The sequence below is a fragment of the Petaurus breviceps genome, unplaced genomic scaffold (assembly GCF_028583685.1).
Source record: "Petaurus breviceps papuanus isolate PSGF00001 unplaced genomic scaffold, PetGlider_PUasm1.0 156, whole genome shotgun sequence".
Classification (NCBI taxonomy): Eukaryota; Metazoa; Chordata; class Mammalia; order Diprotodontia; family Petauridae; genus Petaurus; species Petaurus breviceps.
This window is the reverse complement of record NW_027185720.1, coordinates 6,956,616-6,978,603: the sequence shown is the minus strand read 5'-3', so window position 1 is coordinate 6,978,603 and position 21,988 is coordinate 6,956,616. Positions and strand designations below refer to the sequence as shown.

The 21,988-nt window shown below is 45.1% G+C and overlaps 1 pseudogene; it reads left to right on the top strand.

The window, feature by feature from the left end:
• Positions 1-9,935: 9,935 nt before the first annotated feature.
• Positions 9,936-21,988, top strand: part of LOC138156705 (cobalamin trafficking protein CblD-like) — a 24,546-nt pseudogene continuing 12,493 nt past the window's right edge.

Here is a 21,988-nt window from a genome sequence, read left to right as displayed (position 1 = left end):
AGAGAGGTAGGTAGGGAGAGGGAGGGAGAGAAACACAGAGAGAGAGAAGAGAGAGAGCGCACGTGTGCACGACAATGGGGCAGCTAACTAGTCAGCCCACTGGCAAGGCTGGTGTTTCTACCAGTGGCTTCCAGTGAGCAGGGCTCCCACAGACAGCAAGGAGAAGCTCCAATGGAACAAGGTCTATGGCGCTGTGGTCTACGGGGGATAGGATGATGTGAGATCAGGACCAAGTCTCCCTCCTGTCTCCATGTCCATCTGCAAGGTAGAAAACCAAAGATTTGCACCATCAACCTCACGTGAGATTAGTTGGCAGGGAAGTTCTTTGTAAACCTTCAAGCATGATAAAATATTGTTTTGCCCTGTTTTTACCCTTCCTTTCCCTCCCTTGTTGTTATTGTTATTAGGACACATACTCCGACCCTACAACAGGTGACGTGCCTGTTGCATCTACCCTCTCACACATAGGGTTTGGATTCAAGGCACGATGTGGTTCTTCACCTTCTCAAACTGAGAGCTCCTGAGCCCCCACCAATGTTTACCTTTATTCTAGTCAACCAAAAAATACAATTAGTTCAAAACCAAGGTAGTGATTGAATGAAATACAGTAAGATTTGCAATGAAACATTCCCCTCATAAACTCTACCATAGATACACACATTATCACTGGAGAAAGTGAGTATGTATACAGATTCTACATGGAGGTCCATGCATGAAAGGGCCGCTCACATATCTGACTACAGCAGGAGAGGTCAAACCCAAACTTGCAGGCCCAAAGAACTCCCAAGTGCAACCTTAACCAAATTAACATGTATTGAGAAATGTTTAACCAAACAAATACAAATACCATACAATATGGCCAGCTGAATCATTCTGACTGCATTCTGCTAGGGTATAGTGGCCCAAACTCCTCTCTAGTAAGTCTAGATTGACAGCTCATTAGTCATAGCAACTACATCCAGTTAAGAGAAATGGGGCAGAATGTCTCCTCCCCCTCTACAATTATATCTGTCTTTATCAACCCCCTACACCCTGCCAGCAATTAAAGCCTTCTCATACAGATCTAGCTTGGAGTTCTGACAATCTGATGTACTCCCCAAATCTTCTCTGGCTTTGCTAGAAATGAAATTAATTTAATTTAAAAGAAAGTCTGAATGCTTTGATGCCAGTGAAAAACCTATCTCCTTCCACGTGTAATAATGCTTTATAAACTCATCCAAAAGGGGCCAAAGTGCCATGTGAGGAAAGAAGAAAGTGGGTTACCAGGCAAGGCTTCCTGGAGGTGGAGGGCTTGAAAAAGTAGGTTTAATAAGCTAAGAGGGGAATGGAGGAAATTCCAGGTACTGGAAACAAGGTGGACAAAGGTGTGGAGGTTAGAAGGTCCCTGGTATGTTCACAGAACAGATTGTTTCTCAGTGGGGTGTTTTCTCCCCAGGTCTCCCTTAAATATTCTCAGGCCTAACTAAATGGACCTTCCAGACAAGGAAGTCCCTTGCTTTCTCCTCTGGAGAACGAGGAAACTGGACGAGAAGTCAAGGGTCCCTTGTAGCTCTAAATCTGGGATTCTGGGGCCCTAAGACCTTACATCCTCCCTTGGCCTTCCCTCTTTGTAAACTTCCATCAGGATCATGGAGTGCCCATGCCTCCCACCTGGGCAGATAGCCTCTTCTTAAGAGGACCACACACATCCATCTCCCAAAGGGGACAATGGTCAGCCTCAGTTTCCAAACACTGCTTTATTCTGAGACTGTCCCACTTGCTTAGGCCCCTGATGTTTCTTCCCATCTCAGTCTGGCTGCAACCCTCCCTCCTAGGCAGATTTCACATTGCTTTCTTATTAAACATTCACAGGCACCTCTGGGTAGGAGCTGGGAAGGACCTGAGAGGCCATGAGACCAACCCCCATCATTTTACAGATAAGAAAACTAAGGCCAGGGTGGCTAGGTAGTTCAGTGAGTAGAGCACCGGCCCTGGAGTCAGAAGGACCTGGATTCAGATCCAGTCTCAGACACTTGACACACACAAAAAACCTAGCCCTGTGACCTTGAGCAAGTCACTTAACCCCAATTGCCCTACCCTCCCCACTCCAAAAAAAAAAAAAAAAACTAAGGCCCAGGAAGAAAAGTGATTCAGAATCCTCCGTGTAGATCTGAGAAGGGCTTCTGAGGCCATGTAAAAAATAATCATTTTCCATCTGGGGACACTGAGCCCCCAGAGAGTGACTTGTCCAAGGTCACATAACTCTCAATTAGCAGAGTACGAATTTGAACCCAGATCATTTCACTTAAACTCCAGTCATCTTTCCCCCACACCAACCACACTGCCCCTCTCACTTCTCTGTGCCACTCCATGCTTCTGCAGGATGGAAGTTCCCTGCAGGCAGAGTCTGCTTCCCGGGTGGATTAACCAAGTGTGTAGTCTCTTAGACAGACAGGGCACAGAGCTCAGTAGCCGTACTTCCTCCATACGGGGCCTCCCTCTGCCAGCGCAGACCGGGAGCCCTTCATGCCTCGGTGGATGGTGCCACGGGCTAAGTCATTGCTGGCTGCAGCATGAATGGAGCTAGGTTGTTCTTTGGACTGTCCTCAGACACGAGCTGCCAAAGATTATGTCTCCAGGGGCCCAAGTTCCCTCCCAGCTCTGAGGAGACCTTGAAGAAGGACACTGAGGGGGGAGGGCACTTACCATGGGAAAGGACGACACACAGTCATATGTGAAAGGGGTATCCAGAAGAGGGATGGCACATAGGCCTTCCTATAGTGGGATGGAAGCAGTTTGAAGGTAACAATCAGATAAGCTCCTCCAGAAAAAGTGGGAGGCAGAACCCAGGGTCACACACATCTGCATCTAAGTCTCTGAGCATGGAGAGAATCCTAGAATCACTGAGGGAATGCCATCTTACCAAGTTCCTCCAATAACATCAGTCCTTTCCTCTGTACTCACATGGCCCCCACCGTAGCCATCACCTCGTCCCTGGAGTCTGACCTGCAAAGCCACCCTCTGAAGTCCAGGCCACTCCCTTGCTAATAAAGCCCAATTTACTGAGTTCTCTATCACTGCAAGGTTCCAGCCCCAATGCCTCTCTTCAGCCTTCAAAGCCCTTCACAGCCTGTCTCCACCTTTCCAGCCTCATCAGTCCAGTCACACTGGTCCTCTGGCTGCTTCTCCCATGTGACACTCTAGTTCTAGCGGTCCCTCTTACATGCAACACAGCCTTTCTCACTGGCTTCCCTTCTAATCCCAACTTCCATCAGTTCAGCCCAAACTGGAGCTCTTTCCTGACTTTCCCGAGCTGCTACGGCCCCCTTCACTCCAAATTTCCTTGCCTTTATTCTGTATCATGTATATTGATGTATGCAGGACCTCCCCCAGCAGAATGTGGGCCCCTAAAGGGCATGGACTATTTAGTGTTTGTCTCTACACCCCCAGGACAGTGTCTGTCCCACAGTAGGAGCTTAATTATTTGATAGATTACTTGTTGATGGTGAAAATGACCTTTTAAGAAAGATTCGTCTGCCTGCCTTTCATGGTTGGTAGGGACTGATGGGAGACAAGGCTGATACCCCCTTTCAAGTCCTTAAAGGACAGCTGCCAAACCAGAATTCCTGAGCCCTACTCAGAACAAACGCCAGACACCGCTGGGCCTTGGAAATCCCCCGCCCAGGGTCCTCTGTTTCTGGGTAATTTGCAGAGACTTGTCTGTTCTTTGTGACGTCCCCACATGTTTCCTCAAGGAAACCACTTCCCCTCCTTGGAGGGCCTGAGGCTTAGGGCCAGCTAGGGTGGCTGGAAGTGGCAGCAACCCTTTCCTGGTGCCTGGTCTCAGGAAGCCCTACGTGGAAGGGGGAGCCCACCAAAGACCAAACTGCTTGTGAGCGCCCTGGCACCTGTGAGGGATACCCTGGAGACATCCTGGAGACCTCCATATTCAAGCCAATTCAGCAAATACTCAGGATGCATTTATTCCTTGCAGAGATCCGATGAGGATGGGGGTGGGGGAGATACAGACATTAAATGAGACCCAGCCCCTTCCTTCACAGAGTTTACCAGCAAATGATACCACCCTAGAGGTGTATAACAGAAAGGGGTAAACAAAAGCCATGGGAAGTCCCAGAAAGGTAGCTATTGTGGAGAAATCAGGGCTGGCACCATGGAAGAGGTGGTTAGGGGCCTGGATGGGTGGACAGGATTTCAGCAGGGAGGATGGAGAGGAGGGCACTCCAGGTGTAGGAAACAGCATAAGCAAAGGTATGAAGGCAGAAAAGTGAGGGAGGAACATGTCCAGAAATGGGGAGTTTTCCTTTTTGTCCAGAGTGAGTCTATCTGGGCTCTGCTTCCAAAATGATTATCTTGTAATAGGAAAGAAAACCATTACCCCAGAGGGCTCCAGCTGGGGCCGAGGTGGGGAGGGCAGGAATGCCCTGGTCCTACGTCCCCTGTCCTTTGATGAAGCTGGGGTCTCATGGATGGGAGGGCTTCTGATCCAGCCCCCCTTTTCCGCAGAGCCTCACTGGTGACCGCCCAGGCACTGGGGCCTGGCTTCAGGCTTCTGTGGTTGTGGGGGTGCTCCTGGGCTGGCCCCAGTTCATCCCCTTTGTTCTGACGCCCTTTATGCCGTTCTTCATGGGTGATGTATTGCAGCCTGCGGCTGGGGCTCTCCATCCCCCTTTGGGCAACTCCAGGGCATCTGCTACTCCAGGAAAGTCTCAGCCAGAGCTGGTTCCCAAAGGTTCCCTCGGAAATGAAGGGGGCCTGAAAGGCCCCTTAGGGTCGCTGTGGCAGAGACTTTCCAGGCGGGGGCAGCAGAGGGCAGCATATGACAGCCACCTGGCTGTTTCCAGGCCTCATTAATGCAGGAAAATGCATGATGCTGATGGGGGGGACCCAGGTAGGAAGCCGCCAGTCTGGCATGTTTGTGGGAGATGGGGAAGAGGAGCCAGCCAGCATGGGGAGAAGGGCCAAGGGGCTCCTGGACCCCAACTCTGGCCACCCAGCTGTGCTGGCCAGATCTTTTAAAGATGGTCTATTCATGCAGGTGCATGGATGCAGGGAGGGGCAGTCGGGCTGGTCAGTGACTGGAGCATCAGGCTTGGACCAGGAGGCCCCAGGACTGAGCAGGCTGCTTTCATTCCAGGAGTGCAAAGGTTTCATCTGAATCTGTCAAAGAGAGATGGATGGGGGGCTCATGGTGCTCCCACGTTCTCCAGCCAGGAACTTGGCAGGGCTTTTTTCAGTTCGAGTCCAGACCTGGAGGCGAGTGGGGAGGAAAGGATGCCAAGGGAGGCCGTGGGGAGATGCTCAGAGGGGAGCCCGAGGCCCCAGAGAGGCATCCCCAAGGGGCCGGGGACAGGGGGTCCATGGCCTTGTCTTCTCCCCCACTCAATGGACGGGAGCCTCTGGGGACTGGGCTGGGCTGCCTTCTGGGTCCCACAGTGGCTGCTCTGCAAATATCTGGTCACTGGCTGACTGATGTCTGCTGCCCCTGCTATGTAAACTCCTGCCTGACCCTCCCTGACCCCACTTAGGTTTTTCTTGGCAAAGATACTAGACTAGCTGCCATTTCCTTCTCCAATTTTTGTTGTTGTCGAGCATGGTAAGGCACAAATTAACTAAAGCAATCAATAAGTGGTGGATTAAAAACCAGGTGAGAGATGAGCTGAGTGCCTGGTCTGAGTCAGAACTTGGCCCAGCTAGGCTCCTCCAAATGCAGAGGGTATCTGGACGGCTCCAGGGAGGGCAAGTCTGCTGGGACAGTCATGGCCTCTTCCTGTGTTGGGGGCACAATAGGCAGTGGGCCCCTCACCAGGTGAGCCTGGCACGGCTCTCCCATCTATGGGCAGGCAAAGAGTCAGAGCCCAGGAGCTGCCCCCTCAGAAGGCAGTAAGTGATTGGCACGATCGACAGCCTTCTACTCCTGACAAGTGAAAAGCCTGGCCATGACTCAGGTCCACCCTCAGCTGCCTTCTGGGAAAAGGAAAAAGAGAATGTGGCAGAAAAAAACCCAAACCAAGGAGGAAGAGTTTAGGGCCCTCCCTGATGGGGCCGCCAAGTACCCCAGGGCCAGAGAAAATAAGGCCCCTGCTCTGGCTCCTACTCCAAAGGCCAGAGAGCAGAGATGGGGAAGCCCTCTACTCCTCATTACATTTACCTTCTTCAAGCACATCAGTGTTGTTAGCAAACGTGCAATTCTAATATATGAGTGAAAAGGACAGCTGTAAAAATTCATAAGACAGTAAACAGACATTCAGAGTTAGAGGGGACCTCCTAGCCAGGCTCTCGGTATGTGACCAAGTCATTACATTCTCTAACATGTGGCCATCTTTGCTTAAAGACCTCGAGTGAGAAAGGCCCCGCCCCCCTCCCCAGACAGTCGTCTCCCTCCCTTCCTTTCATTTTCCCCTCCTCAGACCTGGGGACCACTTGAGCCACCCCGTATCCTTGTACCTGCTGGGGTTAGGGCTAGTGTTTCAACTGAAGAGGAGGCTTTGACTGCCATTAGGCTCCTGTCCAGCTGCTGATTCTATTCCAGCTGAGATTTACAAGGCAGGGGGTCCCTTTGCTCATGCAAAAGCTGACTGAAATGTTCTCCGCAAGAGGAGATTATTTCCCAAGTGTTCAAGAACTTGCCCATCTCTGTAAAGGTCAAGGAGACAGGTTGTCCTGTGACCAGTACAGTAGGTACTCTCTCTTGGTCATTAATGCAAAGACTCTTGCCAGAAGCATCTACAATAGGCTGATCCTTGACCTGAAAGATGTTCATCTTCCCAAGAACCAGCATGGCTTCAGAAAGAGCCAAAGAAATTCAGTCGATACAGTGGTTGCTGCCCAAAACTCCAGGAGAAATGCCAGGAGTAGAACAGAGGTCTGCAGGCAATGTTTGTTGCTCTGACCGAGATCTCTGATACTGTCAGTGCTGTAGAAAATTATGGCAAAATTGCGCTGCCTGGAGAAGGTCATTGGTGACCTTCTCTTGCAACATCAGTTTAAGACTGCGCTTGCCTGGGCTCTGGATAATAGGCGATGCCCTCGAGTTTTTTGAGCCACAGAGGAGTGAACCAGGGCGGTCTATTTACTCCCATGCTGCTCTCAGCCTTGTTGTCAGACACCATCAACAAAAACATCATCAAGGTCAGCTACTGAACAGATGGTCAGTTATTTAACTCGAAAAGGCTACAAGCCAAGAGCAAAGTGGAGGGAAGGTTGGTGCAGGCTTTTCTGTTGCAGATGACCTGAAGTGCAGTGCACCCTCTGAAGCTGAGACGCCACAAGGTATGGACCGATTCTCTGCTGCTCGTGCCCTAACAATCAACATCAAGAAAACGCAGGTTCTCCCCAGCCAGCACCACACCATCCACGGGTGGGAACCAGTGGTCGCAGCAAGCGGAGAAGTTTGGAAGGCCGTGGGTAAGTTCACTCACCATCGCCGTGTACTTCCCGGGGATGCGCACATAGAGGACAAGTTTGACCCACGCATTGTCAGAGCCGGCCCAGTGTTTGGGATTTCCGAAGGAAAGTGTGGGAGAAAAGAGGTCCTAGGCTGTCTTCCAAACGATGGTCTACAGAACTGAGCCCATGCTGTATGCCTGTGCAACCAGCGCCGGACCAGGAAACGGAGTCCCTTCCATCTGAATTGTGTTAGGAAGATTCTGAACATCTGGCAAGATGAGCCACCAGCCACTGAGGTCTTTACTCAGGCAGAGCTGCCGGGCGTTCAAACTCCACTTCAGGGGCTTAACTCCGAGGCGCTGGTCCGGTCCTTCAAATGCCAAGTATACGCTGGCCTAAAGGACTATTTTACAGAGCGCAAGCACACACAGATTGTCAGAAGCGACACAAAGACGGTCTCAAGGTCTCTTTGAAAAACTTTGGGACTGACACGATGTACCTTCTCTCTAACATAATAATGTCATTCCGGTCCCCTCTGGGAACAAAGGACAACCATAGTGTCCCTGTGCCCTCCTTGAAGAGGGTTCAGATGGGCACTGAGGTAGCCTGGGGGGTCTAGCTACAGTCAAACACCAAGGGTGTTCATGGCACACAGTGTGGTGGTCCCCATTCCCACCCCCAACACACACCACTTTATTCCATCATTTCAATCATAGGGAGTTTTCCTGGCAGAGATACTGAAGTCGATGGCCATTTGCTTCTCCAGTTCATTTTACAGATGAGGAAACCGAGTCAAACAGGGGAAGTGATTTGCCCAGGGTCACACAGCTGGGAAGTGCACAGACTCATTATGGATGAATTTTCTCTCTCAAACTTAGAGATGGTTCTCCAGGGATGGTGCAAACAAGGCCAGAATCCCTGAGAGACCAGAACCTGCCCTGCTCTGAACAGCTTTGGCCCCCATCGGGCCCTTAATCAATGCCCCTGCAGAACTTCCAAGGCCCCTAGTAGGCCCTGAGGCTTTCCTCCTGGGAGCCCCTGGCTAGGCACACTTCCTCCACCCCAGACTCAGCAGGTGAGCTCTGGATACATTTGGAATTTTGCATTCCATGCCATTCTGTAGGGTTCTGTCCCATAGTCCCAGGCCCAGACCTGTCACCCCTCAGCAGCTTAAGGATCCTCCAACATCATCATAAGCAGCATCTCATCGTCTGCTCAGATCAGTGAAGGAGATCCAGACCCAGCAGGGCCTTTGGCCTCTACTGGGGGCCTCACTCCAGGCTGAGAGCCCTTCAGAAATTAGGTTGACTTGGCTTCCTGGAAATCCAGCTCAGATCCCATCACCCCACAGAAGGCCTTCCTCCATCAGCACCTCCCCCTCCTAGGTTACCTCCCATTTACATCAGAAAAGGGATGGAGCATTTATGTAGTGTCAACTGCATAGCAGGCACTGTTGCAGAAACAATCTCTTATGTATCTCTCACTGGATGTAGCCATTCGGATGCTGTCTCTCCCCCATTAGACTGTGAGCTCCCTGAGGCCAGGGACCATATTTTCCTTTCTTTAATTACCAACCCTTAGCATGGCACCTTGATACAGTAGGCACCTAATAAAGGCTTGTTGAGAACCCAGGTTCTCAGACCAGACAGCCCAGCATGCCCTGGCTAAGACTGAGGACAAGCACCACAGGCAGTGTGGGAGAATGGGTCCTGCCCAGACCCCCCTGCCAGGCCTCCAGGCCCAGGTTCTGGGTCATTGCTAGGCTGAAAGCCTCTTTGGGGATCTGGGGGCTCTAGCTGGGCTCCTCCTCCTAGGTCCGTGCTGTCCTTGTCCTCAGGAAGATCCTGGGCCCCCAGTGGACCCCCTGTCTCCCACACTGTCATCGGGGCTCCTCCTCAGGATGACCCTGGCTTCCCAGTGGACCCCCTGTCTCCCACACTGTCATCGGGGCTCCTCCTCAGGAGGATCCTGGGCCCCCAGTGGACCCCCTGTCTCCCACACTGCCATGGGGCTCCTCCTCAGGAGGATCCTGGGCCCCCAGTGGACCCCCTGTCTCCCACACTGTCATCGGGGCTCCTCCTCAGGAGGACCCTGGCTTCCCAGTGGACCCCCGTCTCCTACACTGTCATCGGTGCTGGTCCTCACTCTCAGTGGGGACTTGCTGGGCGCTCTGTGCCCCAGCCCCTTAGCACAAACGCGCGTCTATGAAGAGCCTGCTGCGCCCCAGGCGCCCCGCGGGGAAGGGTTCACAGACTAATGGGGACCAGGTGCCCAGACCTGTGGGCACCATGGTTAGAGAAGGGCCCCGACCCTTCCAGGAGCCGGCTGGGGCCAGCCCCCTCCGCGGAGAGCTTCGGGAAGCCCCCTGGGGCGCGCCCGCGCTGGGTCCTGGGACACAGCCCCTGCCGCCCGGGCCGTGGCCGCTGCGCCGGGAGGATGCCCGGCCGGGGGCACCATCCAGGGCCCGCCCCGACGCCAGGCACTGGTGAAGGTCGGAGCCGCCCCTTGAGGCAGAGCCCAGGAGGCGGGGGCAGGCTCGGCGCGGGGGCGGGGCGGAGCAGATCCTCCCGGCCCCCGGAACCAAAAGCCCGCAGACCCCGCGCCTCCATCGGGTCTCTGGGCGCTCACCTGGACCCCGGGCCGGCCCCATGGGTGAGCGCCGGCTGCGGGGAAGGGTCTGGGGCTGCACAGGAGGGCACGCAGCATCCGCGAACCCCAGCGAGCCCCGGGAGGGGAGCGGGCACTGATTAGGCTCCTACTGGATGCCCGGCACCCGAGAGCGTGGTGCGGCGACTGTCCCCCTTTACAGGCGAGGAAAATGAGGCAGGAGGGGGCGAGGGGTCGCACGCCGGGGTCCGAGGCATGCCATCGGTGCTCATCCTCAGTCTCAGCAGGGGCTTGCTGGGCCCTGGCTCCCCAGTGCTCCCGCCTTCCCAGGCCCGGCATTATCCTGTGCCCCAGCGAGGCCGCACGGATGGAGTGTCTGAGGCTGGATTTGCACTCAGGTCTTGCTCCGCTCTGACCGTGGCTCTTAGCAGTGTCTCCGATCTCCCCTGTCTCACAGGTTTCCTCTCTGAACTGAAGCTCTCTGTGCCCTGGGGCCACATTGCTGCCAAGGCCTGGGGCTCCCTGCAGGGGCCCCCAGTGCTCTGCCTCCACGTGGCTAGACAATGCCAACTCCTACCTCAAAGTGGGGCTGGGCTTCGGGGGACGGCAGGGAAGGGAGGGGGCAGCTGGAGAGGCCCAGAGGCTCTGAGCGCTGACCCCGTGCCCCTCTCCCACAGCCTTCTACTATGTGGCCATGGACTTTGGGGGCCACGGCCTCTCCTCCCATCATCACCCCAGTTTCCCATACTACCAACAGGAGTTTGTGATGGAGGTGTGCCAAGTGGTGACAGGTAAATGGAGGGAGAATGGGGGCAGGGGTGCAGCTTTGGGAAGCCCACCTTTCCCCAAAGTGCCTGAGAGGGTCTCCACCCTTGGGGAAACAAAAAAGGGGGGGTGTGTGCGAGGGAGAGAGGAGCCCCTGGGAGGCAGAGACTAAAGGGTCCTCCGTCAAAGACGTTTTTAAAAGCAAGGGTGCCGACCCTCAGCTCAGGTATAGAGTGGCTGTGGGAACCAAGGCCAGGAGACCCCCTCCCCCCTCTGGGCCCCCATCCCTATAAGGTAAAAAGGAGGCAGCAGGAGCAGCCATGCCCAAGATGCCTCTCAGGGTGAACTGGTGATGGCTCCTGCACTGCCCCTCCCTCAGCTTTTGATTTTCTTGCATCACTCTCATTGCTTTTCCCACTTTTTCCCCCACTTCACTTGCTTGATTTTCAAAATCCTTCTTGAGCTCCTCCATGACCTGTGACCAATTCGTATTTTTCTTGGAGGCTTTTGGTGCAGGAATTTTGATTTTGTTGTCTTCTTCTGGCTCCGTGTTTTGATCATCTTTGTCACCAAATCTATTCTATAGTTTGATTTCTCTTCCTCTGCTCATCTTGCCAGTCAATCACTTGACTTTGGAGCTCTTTGCCACCTGAGATCTCTGCTTCCAAAGTGGAGAGAGCTGTGTCCCAAATTTCTGGGGTTTTGTGCAGCTGCCTCATACCTGTGAGGAGGACTGCCTCTCCTCAACCTGCACAAGCTCTGCCCTGCTTGTGGCCTTCACCGTGGACCGCCACCCAAGACTGACCCAAATCCAAGCAGGGTAAAGCAAGAGAATCCTGCCTTGGTGCCAGCCAAAACAATCCTGCAATTACCGTATGGACAGTGGCTTGGTCCGCCAGGATCTGTAGGCCTGGAGCTTGGGAGGCAGCCACCAGGGCTGCAGCTGCAGACTCTGCTACCTCTGCTGCCCCAGGGGCAGGGGCTGGACCATGTTCTTCTCTCACTCAGTTCCAACAGAGTTCCCCACTGACCTTTTACTTTCTCTTTGGCATTTATGCATTGAGAAATCTGGAAACTGCCACCATTGCCAGTGATTCACTCTCCTGAAATCTGCGCCTGCGGGTCTGTGTCGCTGGTCTGGGCCGGCACAACCCACATGGGACAGCACTCTGCTCCCAGCCCAGTGCAATAGACAATTCCTATCTGCCTGCTGGGCTGCCTTCAGTGGGAGATTTGTTTCTCTGTCACTTTGTGGATTCTGTAGCACTAAAATTTGTTTAGAGTCATTTTTTACAGGTATTGGAAGTTGTCGGAGTGGGAGCTTGGGCAAGAATCCACTTCTAGACCCTGGAATATTATAAGCGCTCTTACTCCATTTCCTTCTTTTCCTTACCTTCCAATGTTTACATATTAACTTATCAAAACAAAACACGACTATGATATTGCTGCCTCCTCAAATTTCTATGACTTTTGTGCATTCATTGTCAAACTTAATGTAGTATCATCTGTATCTGTTGTTTCTTTTCTCACTGCTCACCTTTTCCATAATACTCTTTCATCTAGTTTTCATCATTATTTATCTACTCACACTTGTTTCTTCAGTCATCACCCTCATCTTCTTGTTTATCAAAATGTAAATGTATTTGTTCTTGAAATTTACTTTTTCTTCTATTATCTGTTTCACTGCACTATTCTGATTTTCTTCCTGCTTTCCTGTTTCCTTTTTACATCCCTTAACTTAAATGAGTATTCCCTAGGCTCAATCCTTGGTCCTCTATTCATTCCTAAGACTATGCTTGAGTTATCAGCCCACCTATTCTTTCTCTTCAATCCCAATCCTTTCCAGCCTCATTTTATCTGTTTTCTAATGACTGGAATACCACCTTAAAATCCTACTGTCACCTTAAATTCAGCTAGTCTAAAACGGAACTCATTTGCATTTTTATTTACCAAGAACAAATATTAAGAAAACTATTAAAAATTAATTTTTAATTTAAAAAACCCAAATATTTGGAAATTGACCTACCTAAAACTACACAGGATTAATTTAAGGATAGATGTAAAACTTACAATGACTGAAATTGGAGGGGAAACAGTGTTCATGAATGGACCAGATTAACAAAGTAAAAATGGTAATACTCTACAAATGTATGTTAATGCAATTATGAGGAGATTACAAGAAATTCATTTATAGAACTAAACAAAATCTTAGTGAAATTTATATGGAAGAAATAAAATACACAAGAATATCAGAGATAAGATAAAACTAATAAAATTTTTAAGCTGATAAAGCCTGCACTTCAGGAGTCAGAATATATGATAAATTGGTTAGCAATATTTTTGGGTACTAGGTACTTCGGGGTACAAAGAATAACAGATGGTGCTATTTTCACTTTTTTTGGTACGTAAAACATCTCTTCTATATTTTGATTGGAATTACACTGGGGGTGTGTAACTACATTAGTCTAAACCAATAATATTACATAATTTAGGTATTCTTATTTTAAAGAAAGGCATTATCGTTTTAATAACCAAAAAGACTGTTATGTAATAAATATAAATAAAATAAAAACCTGAAGGAAAGGATTCAGTATTTAATATCCTTGGGAAAGTAGGAAAGTTGACAACTTGCCAAAGAAGTTTAGACCCATATGTAATGCCATAATCGTCTCTGAATTTCAAGAGGTTGAGAATCTTAATCTTATTTTTTTTTAGCTGAAGATGGAAGAAAAGGGAAAAATTCATTTATCTCACTTTATAGAAGATAGCTTTTTTTCTATTCAACAAATAGCAATTATTAGGGACAACACATATATTTGACTACATTCAAATCCGAAAAATAGAGAAAAAATAAGATTAGAAAAATATTTATGTAAGATATAATTAATTTCAAAACTTGATATCTAAATCATAAGAAACTGTTAAAAAAAATTTACAGTTGGGGTGGTTAGGTGGCACAGGGAATAAAGCACTGGCCCTGAAGTCAGAAGGACCTGAATTCAAATCTGGCCTCAGACACTTGACACTTACTAGCTGTGTCACCTTGGGCAAGTCACTTAACCCCCCAATTGCCCTCCAAAAAGCAAAAAAAAAATTTACAATTAATGTCCAGTGTAAAATAGGTAAAATGGCCAAAAGATGCAATTTTCAAAAGAAAAAGCTTGTGTTGTTAATAATCACTTGAAATGTGCTCAACTGCACCAGTTATCAGAGCTGTAAATTAAAATTACTGCTAGGTATCACATCATGCCTATCAAATTGGCATATGTAATTAAGAGCAAGAAACTCAGTAATGGTATAGTTATGGGGAAACTGGTAAATTAATTGCTGATGAAATTAGAAATAGAAAATGTTTTTGGAGAATAATCCAGCACCACCCAGTAAAATCACAAAAATTGTAATACCATGTGACCCAATAATGTCAGTGTTAGAGATAGACACTATATCTTTAAGTATCATAAACAGGCAAAAATAAACTTATTATAAATTTTCGTAGCAAAACTATTTGTAATTACAAAAAACTACAAATATCTAAATGTCTAACAAATATTGTTAAATATGGATTGAATAATTTTGCACATTCATGTGATGGAATGATCTGGTGAAATTAAGGCCAACATAATAGAAACAAGTCAAACAAACTTTTATGAAATAATGCAAATTTTTAAAAATCAGAAGGAATGAGTAAAAAAAAATAAGCATTTTTAGGTGTTTATTATGATGCTAGTCATTGTATTAAGTGCTGAGGATACAAAAACTTTAAAAAAGACAGTGATTTTCTAATTACATTCCAACAGGAAAGATAACACATAGGTAACCAGGGAGGAGTTTTGTCCTGGCAGAAGAGCAGGGAGGAATAGACAGGCTCACTCAGCAGGACTGGCAAACCAAAGATGAGTGGATTAACTTTGCCAGGGAGTGGATCATGGATTCAGAATATCCCCAGTGTAGAGATCCAAGGCTGAAGTTTAGTGGATGCTGCTGGTCCAGCCCCGTCCTGTTCCATCCTTACCTCTCTTCACTCCAGCTCTTTATTGGAGGCATTTGCTCAGATACAAAAAACTGGCTTCCTGGACCACTGGCAATCTTCCATCTCTGTCTCTGTTCTTGGCCAAATCGAAGGGCTAGCCACCAGTTTCTCCTGCCAGAAATTTCCCTGGAGTAGCAGGCTTCTCGGGCATCTTGCCACTTCTCCTTCCTTCTGGCCTTCCTCCTTATCCTTGCATCCACCTTCATAGTCCACAACAAATAGAATTCATACTTAGGGTGTGAGGAGCTCGGCATGAGGGCACAGGCCTATAATCCCTGCTACTAGGGAGACTGAAGCACTTGAACTCTAGAGTCCTAAACTGCAGAAGGGCTAAATGGTGAGATTTCTACACTGTCTGGCACTAACATGGATGAGTTTGGGGAGAAGGGATGGGTGGGTGCTGACCTGCACCAAGATGGAGGGGCAAACTAGCCCAGGTTGGCACTCATGGACCGATCAGCAATGGGATTGGGCTCTTGCATTTGGCCTGAACAAGATGGGAACATGTAGTTTTTTTTTTTCAAAGAAAAAAGGAAATGCATAAACAATTTGAAAGAGTGGCAGAACCCATAGTATAAATTATCTTTTAAAATATTTTTAAAGAATGCCTATAAAGTTATATTTTGTACATTCAAATTAATTTAAGTCTGAATAATAATGCTATAAGTTAAATATTTTTGAAATGTTGGACAAAACTTAGTGAACATTTTAGTACTACTTTAATCATGGTGATTTTCCATCCCAGACCTAAACAAGTTAGGATGAAAATTGCTAGGAAGTCCTGTTTAATCAGTGGCAAATAGTCTGAAGACAGGCAAGTGTGCCTAGGAAATGGACATGCAGCATTAATGCTGCTTGTATCTGTCATGTGATTAATGACTAAGCCTTTTATTTGGTGAAACCACTCATTTTTTTCATTCTTGGTGCACCTCAGCACCCATCCAGCCCATCTCCCCAAAACTCATCATGTTAGTGCCAGACAGTGTAGAAAACTTATCGGGGCAGCGAGGTGGCGCAGTGAATAGAGCACCAGCCCTGGAGTCAGGAGGACCTGAGTTCTCAGTCACTTAACACACTTACTAGCCGTGTGACGTTGGGCAAGTCACTTAACCCCAATTGCCCTCCAAAAAGAAAAAAAAAAGACAGGAAATACAAATACATGTCTGTTTTTGACCAGAAAAAAAACCCAAACTGAAATTCCAGAACTCATGATCAATTTTTAGCAGGTTTGTTTTCTAAATAAATCTTGAATTTTATTTAACAAATGGCATTGAAATAAATGATCTATGTTCTCATTAAGAATCATGCTGCAAAGACCTTACCTGTCTCCTTCCCTCCCCCAGAACTTTTTTTCAAAAGAATTTCTTACTTTACAAAAATCATAGGCCCAAAAACTATAATATCTGTGCCAAAATTGAAAAAAAAATTATCTTCATTTCTTTTTAGGTTCGAGGACAGTGTGGCCAGATGAAACAATGGGCCACAGGATCCAAGATTTCAGCTCCCTGGGAACATAGGTTTTGACTGTCACCTCAATGGCTCAGCTTTGCAGAGGAAAAGTCCAGTTCATAGAACTTTCCCTTTTGTTCTAGCAGAAACTTTATCAAGTGAAAGGCATGAATTTGTGGTGGCACAGTATATAAGCAAACTTGAGGTAAGAATTGTTATTGTCTAGTAAAAAGGTATAAAAATCTTATGAAATTATTTCAACCATTACCGACTGGCAATTCAATTTATTCTATGCTATTGCTTGAGGCACTCCAGTTAAGTGACTGCCATGTAGTCACAAAGCTAGTGTGTGTCAGGCAAGTCCTGAAAGTCCAGTCTTCCTGACTCCAAGGCCAGCCCTGTAGCTAGCTAGCTAGTCTGTCTTGCTGCCTCTCGAGATTTGATATCCCCTAGAAATTCTCAGATATTGTTAATAAGATAGAGGTGTGCTGTGCTAAAAATGTTTACATTTGTCTGGGCTTACAGTTTGTTTATTCCATAACTTCTGCCACTCCCTTCCTTTTCAAAACGATCTCATTTATTTTATATATATTTTATATGTGTGTGAATTTGCTCATCCATAAGAATGCCAGCTATTTGAGGGGAGAGGCTATTTGACTTTTTAGCTTTGTATCCCAACATGTAAAAAAAAAAAGTGCCTGGCAGATAGTAGAATTTTGATAACTACTTACTGATTGCTAATTGGTTAAATCCATATGATTGCACAGTAGCTGGCAGAGATATCTAAAGCAGAAGTATTCCTGACCCAAAAGCAATATTAAAAGTTTGGCTTTCACTTAGTTTGTACAAAATGTGTTTCTTGGTTTTTTTTTCAGGCAGAGTGTTTAAATATCTTAGCATGATTATCACTGTTCACATACCTCCAGTCCCAGGTTGACTTTGTCATTCTAGAATATAGGAACAACTTGTAATTAATGCAGGCTGCAAAACAGTTTCTCTGGGCATTGTTGTGTGTGTGTGTGTGTGTGTGTGTGTGTGTGTGTAAGCATATTCATCCTATTCCATTTAATACCTGTGAAACCTGTTTATCATCAAATACAATTGAAAAAAAAAAGATGGGCCACACAAGTAGCAAAACTGTTATATTCGTTTCCATACAATGTTCAGTGATCTATAGGAAGAACTTTCAACACTTTGAGTGCAATCCCATAGAGGAATAATGGGAGTGTGGGACAGGAATGTCACATAATATGAGAAGCTGTTAAAGGGAATACGGATTTTTTTTTTAATGTTTGAGGCTTCTACCATTGAAATGCACTTTACCCATACATCTGTCTGTAGGATGAAAACTCAAAGACTTAAACAGAATACTTTAGCTCACATAATTACCCTTCAGATGTCTCTGGAGAGAGGGTCCACAGACATTATACTGTATTTACTTAATCCTCTTGATTTTTGTGTGTTGCAAAGCAAAAAAAAAAAAATTGTAGGCGTGAAAAAAAAAACTGTAGGGGTGAAAAAAAGTCAATAGATTCAAACTACTTGTTGCCACACCATCATACAGCACTTTTTAGCAAGTGTTCTAATATTTATTCCTAGATATTTCAGAAAGATACTGGATTATGTGCATTTTCTCTTTATTCCTCCTAATGAACAGATCTTTCTTTGTGGATTTTTTTCCTCAGGTTACATATTATAGAATTTCAGTACTAATATCAAAATAATAAGAGATTGACTTTTTTGTTGTGTTTGTACACCTTTTATCTAACAGACATTTTTAAAATGTTATTATGTTTTCTTATGTAACCTTTATTTCTAAATATATCCCTTCCTTCTCCTCTACCCAAAAACCTATCCTTTATAGCAAGAAACAGAAAGGGAGAAAAAAAGAAACAGAAAGGGAAAGGCAGTGCAACAAAATTAATAACCAAATTTAACAGTATACACAATCCTATATACCCATAGTGCCCCATCTCTGCAAAGAATCTGGGAGAGAGGTACATTTTCTTATTTTTTTTCTCAGACCAGATTTCATCATTATAATTACAAAGCATTCAGTTTCTTTTGTTGTTCAATTTCATTTACATTGTTTTCACTGAATTTTTTTTCTGATTCTGCCTACTTCACTCTGTATTAGTTCATGTAAGCTTCCAGGGCTTCTCTAAGTTCTTCACATTTATTGTTTCCCACAACACAATAATGATCCATTATTATATTGATGCACTACACTTTTGTCAACTATTTCCCAGCTGATGTGTATTTACTTTGTTTTCAATTCTTTGCTACCACAAAAAGTTTTGATGTGAATATTTTTATATGTATATGCATGTGAGTAGCTGTGTTACACACATATATATCTACTTATGATTACATATATATGTCATTTATGTCTCTGACTTTCTTGAAGCATATGACTAGCCAGCATAGAGTCTTTGGGTCAAAAGATATGGATGTTTTAGTCACTTTTGACATAATTCCAAATTATTTTCCTAAATGTGTAGACTGAAAATTAATTCTAAATAGAATTTTATTTTATATTCATTATAAGGAATCTCCAAAATCATACCTAAAGTCCCTTTGACCTCTCAAATTAGGGAGCAAACTCCTAGTGAGACACCTTTATTTTAATAAAGTAGAAAATTATTTTAATGTTTTTTAAAAAGGGAAGAAGAAAGCTTCCCATACAGTCAGAACTGGTATAAGTTGGAAGCAATATCTTAGTGTGTTAAGGATTAAAGGATGGGAAAGTAAAAGTGTCCATATTTATACAAGGAATGTTTGGTTGACAGGTAATACTTTTTGTTTGACCAATTGAGTTGTTCATTACTTTGTATATAATGATACCTTGGGCTTTATATTGTATGTATTTGTTAAGTTCTTGATAACTTTATATCATCTATCATCTCACACAAGAATCCTATGTAGGTTAAGACTGTCCTTGTTTTATAAAAAAGACAAATAGTGACGCATTATAAGATGATTTCACAGGTGTTACTGCAACATATGACAGATTACTTGAAGCACAGATTTTACCTACTTAAATTTTGTTCTCCTTAGGGCACTGATGCACCTGTTGAACAACAGAAACATACTTTGAAAATGCCAAAGTAGGAGGGGCTAGGTGGTGCAGTGAATAGAGCACTGGCCCTAGAGTCAGGAAGACCTGAGGTCAAATGCGGCCTCAGACACTTCACACAAAACTAGCCATGTGACCTTGGGCAAGTCACTTAACCCCAATTGCCCTACCTTCCTCCCTCCAAAAAAGAAAAAAAAAGAACATTCAAAGTAGAATGTGTAATACAAACATGTCCAGAGCTACTTCAAAAAAGTACAGTGTGTTTTATTTTCTGTAGCACTGATAACCAGAAAACATAGGTAATTTTCTTACTGTTGAAGAATGCTCCCTAGTGGTGGCAGTGTTTAAATCGCAGTGATTTAATGCATTTTTAACATTTGAATGATTTACCTTGAGCATAGCAAGGACTTTGTAACATATTACCCCATGATGACATTCCTTAAGGAGGAATTTAGTTTTGTCACTTTTTGTGCTGTCCCTTTTCTTCTACTCCATTTTGGAGTAGAAAATTAACTGTGTTGCTATGTTATAATAAACATTAGTTAACAACTTGATTATTATTAATAATTAACAGTTCACGCAGTGAATAGAGTGGCCCTGGAGTCAGGAGGATCTGAGTTCAAATCTGACCTCAGACACTTAACACTTACTAGCCGTGTGACCTTGGGCAAGTCACTTAACCCCAACTGCCCTGCCTTCCCCCCTCAAAAAAGCAAATAAACAAAAAAATAAATAAATAATTAACAGTTCACCTACTACATGCCTTTTGTGAGGCACTAAGATATAAAAACATCTTCAAGGAACTTGCATTTTAGCAGATTGCATGTTTTTTATGAACAATGGATGTAATTCTAAAAGTACCTTTCAGAAATTACAGTATTTTTTTCTTTTTCTAAAAAAAAAAAAAGATAATACAGTAATATATTTCTTCCCTAAATACCTTGCTCACATCTTGATCAAGCTCTAACAAGGTAATAATGCTAGAATTTCTATGTAGCCTTCTTTAAATACATTTTTTGCAGAGGAGGGCAATTGGGGTTAAGTGACTTGCCCAACATCACACAGTCTTAAACTACTTTTTTAAAAGTTTATATCGCTGTCATGTGTATTCCCTCCACTGAAGCACTTTATATTTTAATGGAGGACCTACATAAGTTGCTGTGGCCACACAAAATTGATCATTTTTATGATAAATTTCTTCAAACTTGAGCTAAACTTTCCCTCAGACAGTCTGCCATTGGGCCCGTCCTTAAAGTCCGTCCAGCTCAGTAGTCCCTGCTAGATTTTGTTTTGCCAAAATCTAGCTTTCAAAAATCAGGATGACTTCCATGTCTTGAGGAAGCATTAGAAGAGGATCTTGGTGGAAGTTTTTCTAATCTATAAAGGATAAGCATGAACCCAGGTTTTTAATTTAAAATTCCAATCTATTTCTTAACAATCTGAAGAAGGAGTCATGATAACCATAATAACTATCATCATTATTGAGAAGCTGCAATGTTTAGCAGAAAAAATACTGGACTCAGAGTTAGGGAAAACTTAAATATTTAAATTATTAATTAAATATTAAATTAAATATATAAATTAAATATTAAATTTCAAAAATACTATCTCTTATAGTACTATGACCTTGCTTATTCTGTTAAAAATGGGATAATATCTGCAATACTTACTTTACTTTTTAAAAGTAATTTGGTAGGGGCGGCCAGGTGGCTCAGTGAGTAAGAGCACTGGCCCCAGTGTCGAGATGACCTGGGGATCGTATCCGGGCTCAGATACTTAGCACCACACCCAGAAATAATTGTCCATGTAACCTTGAGCAAGTTACTTAACCCCGATTGCTTTATAAAAAAAAAATTGGGGTAAGGTTACATAAACAGCTTATTAAATAAAATTATGACAATCCATATGAGTTAAATAATACTAATAATTGATATTGAAACTCTTTGGCTCTATAAGGTACCTTACTTTGGAATTGAATGAGAAGAAGATAAGAGTAAAATTATAATCTATATCTCCATGGAATGTTCATTTTATTCTTTCACCAGATTTTGAATCAATATTTCCAGAAGTAAATTCTGGCAAATTAGTGGTACTTACTGTAACACAGAAAACCAAAAATGATATGACCATATGGAGTAAGGAAGTTGAAAATGAAAGAGAAATGCTCTTAGAAAAGGTATGTATACCTGATATTTTTTTTTTTTTAAGCAATTGAGGTTAAGTAACTTGTTCAAGGTTACACGGCCAGTTATTTCTGGGTGTGGTGCTAAGTATCTGAGCCTGGATTCAATCCCCAATACCTGATATTTCTTATCTTTTTTCCCCTGGAGTGGATGCAATCAGTCTGCGATGTCATTGGTATAAGGAACGCCATCATGTGGAAACTGTCTCCACCAGTGTGCATTGTCTCCTCATCTGTAGCTTACAGTCTTAGAGATTTGCTTGGGGTGTTGAAAAGTTAAACTAGCTTTCCCAAAGCTAGATTCAGGACTTGATCTCAGGGCCAGCCTGTTCTCTATCCACTTTACCATGCTGCTTCTCCTCTCCCTTCCTTTCTCCCTTCTGTGTACTAATTTATCAAAATGCTTTTACTTTTAAAATTATGACCTTTCGGGGTGGCTAGGTGGCGCAGTGAATAGAGCACAGGCCCTGGAGTCAGGAGGACCTGAGTTCAA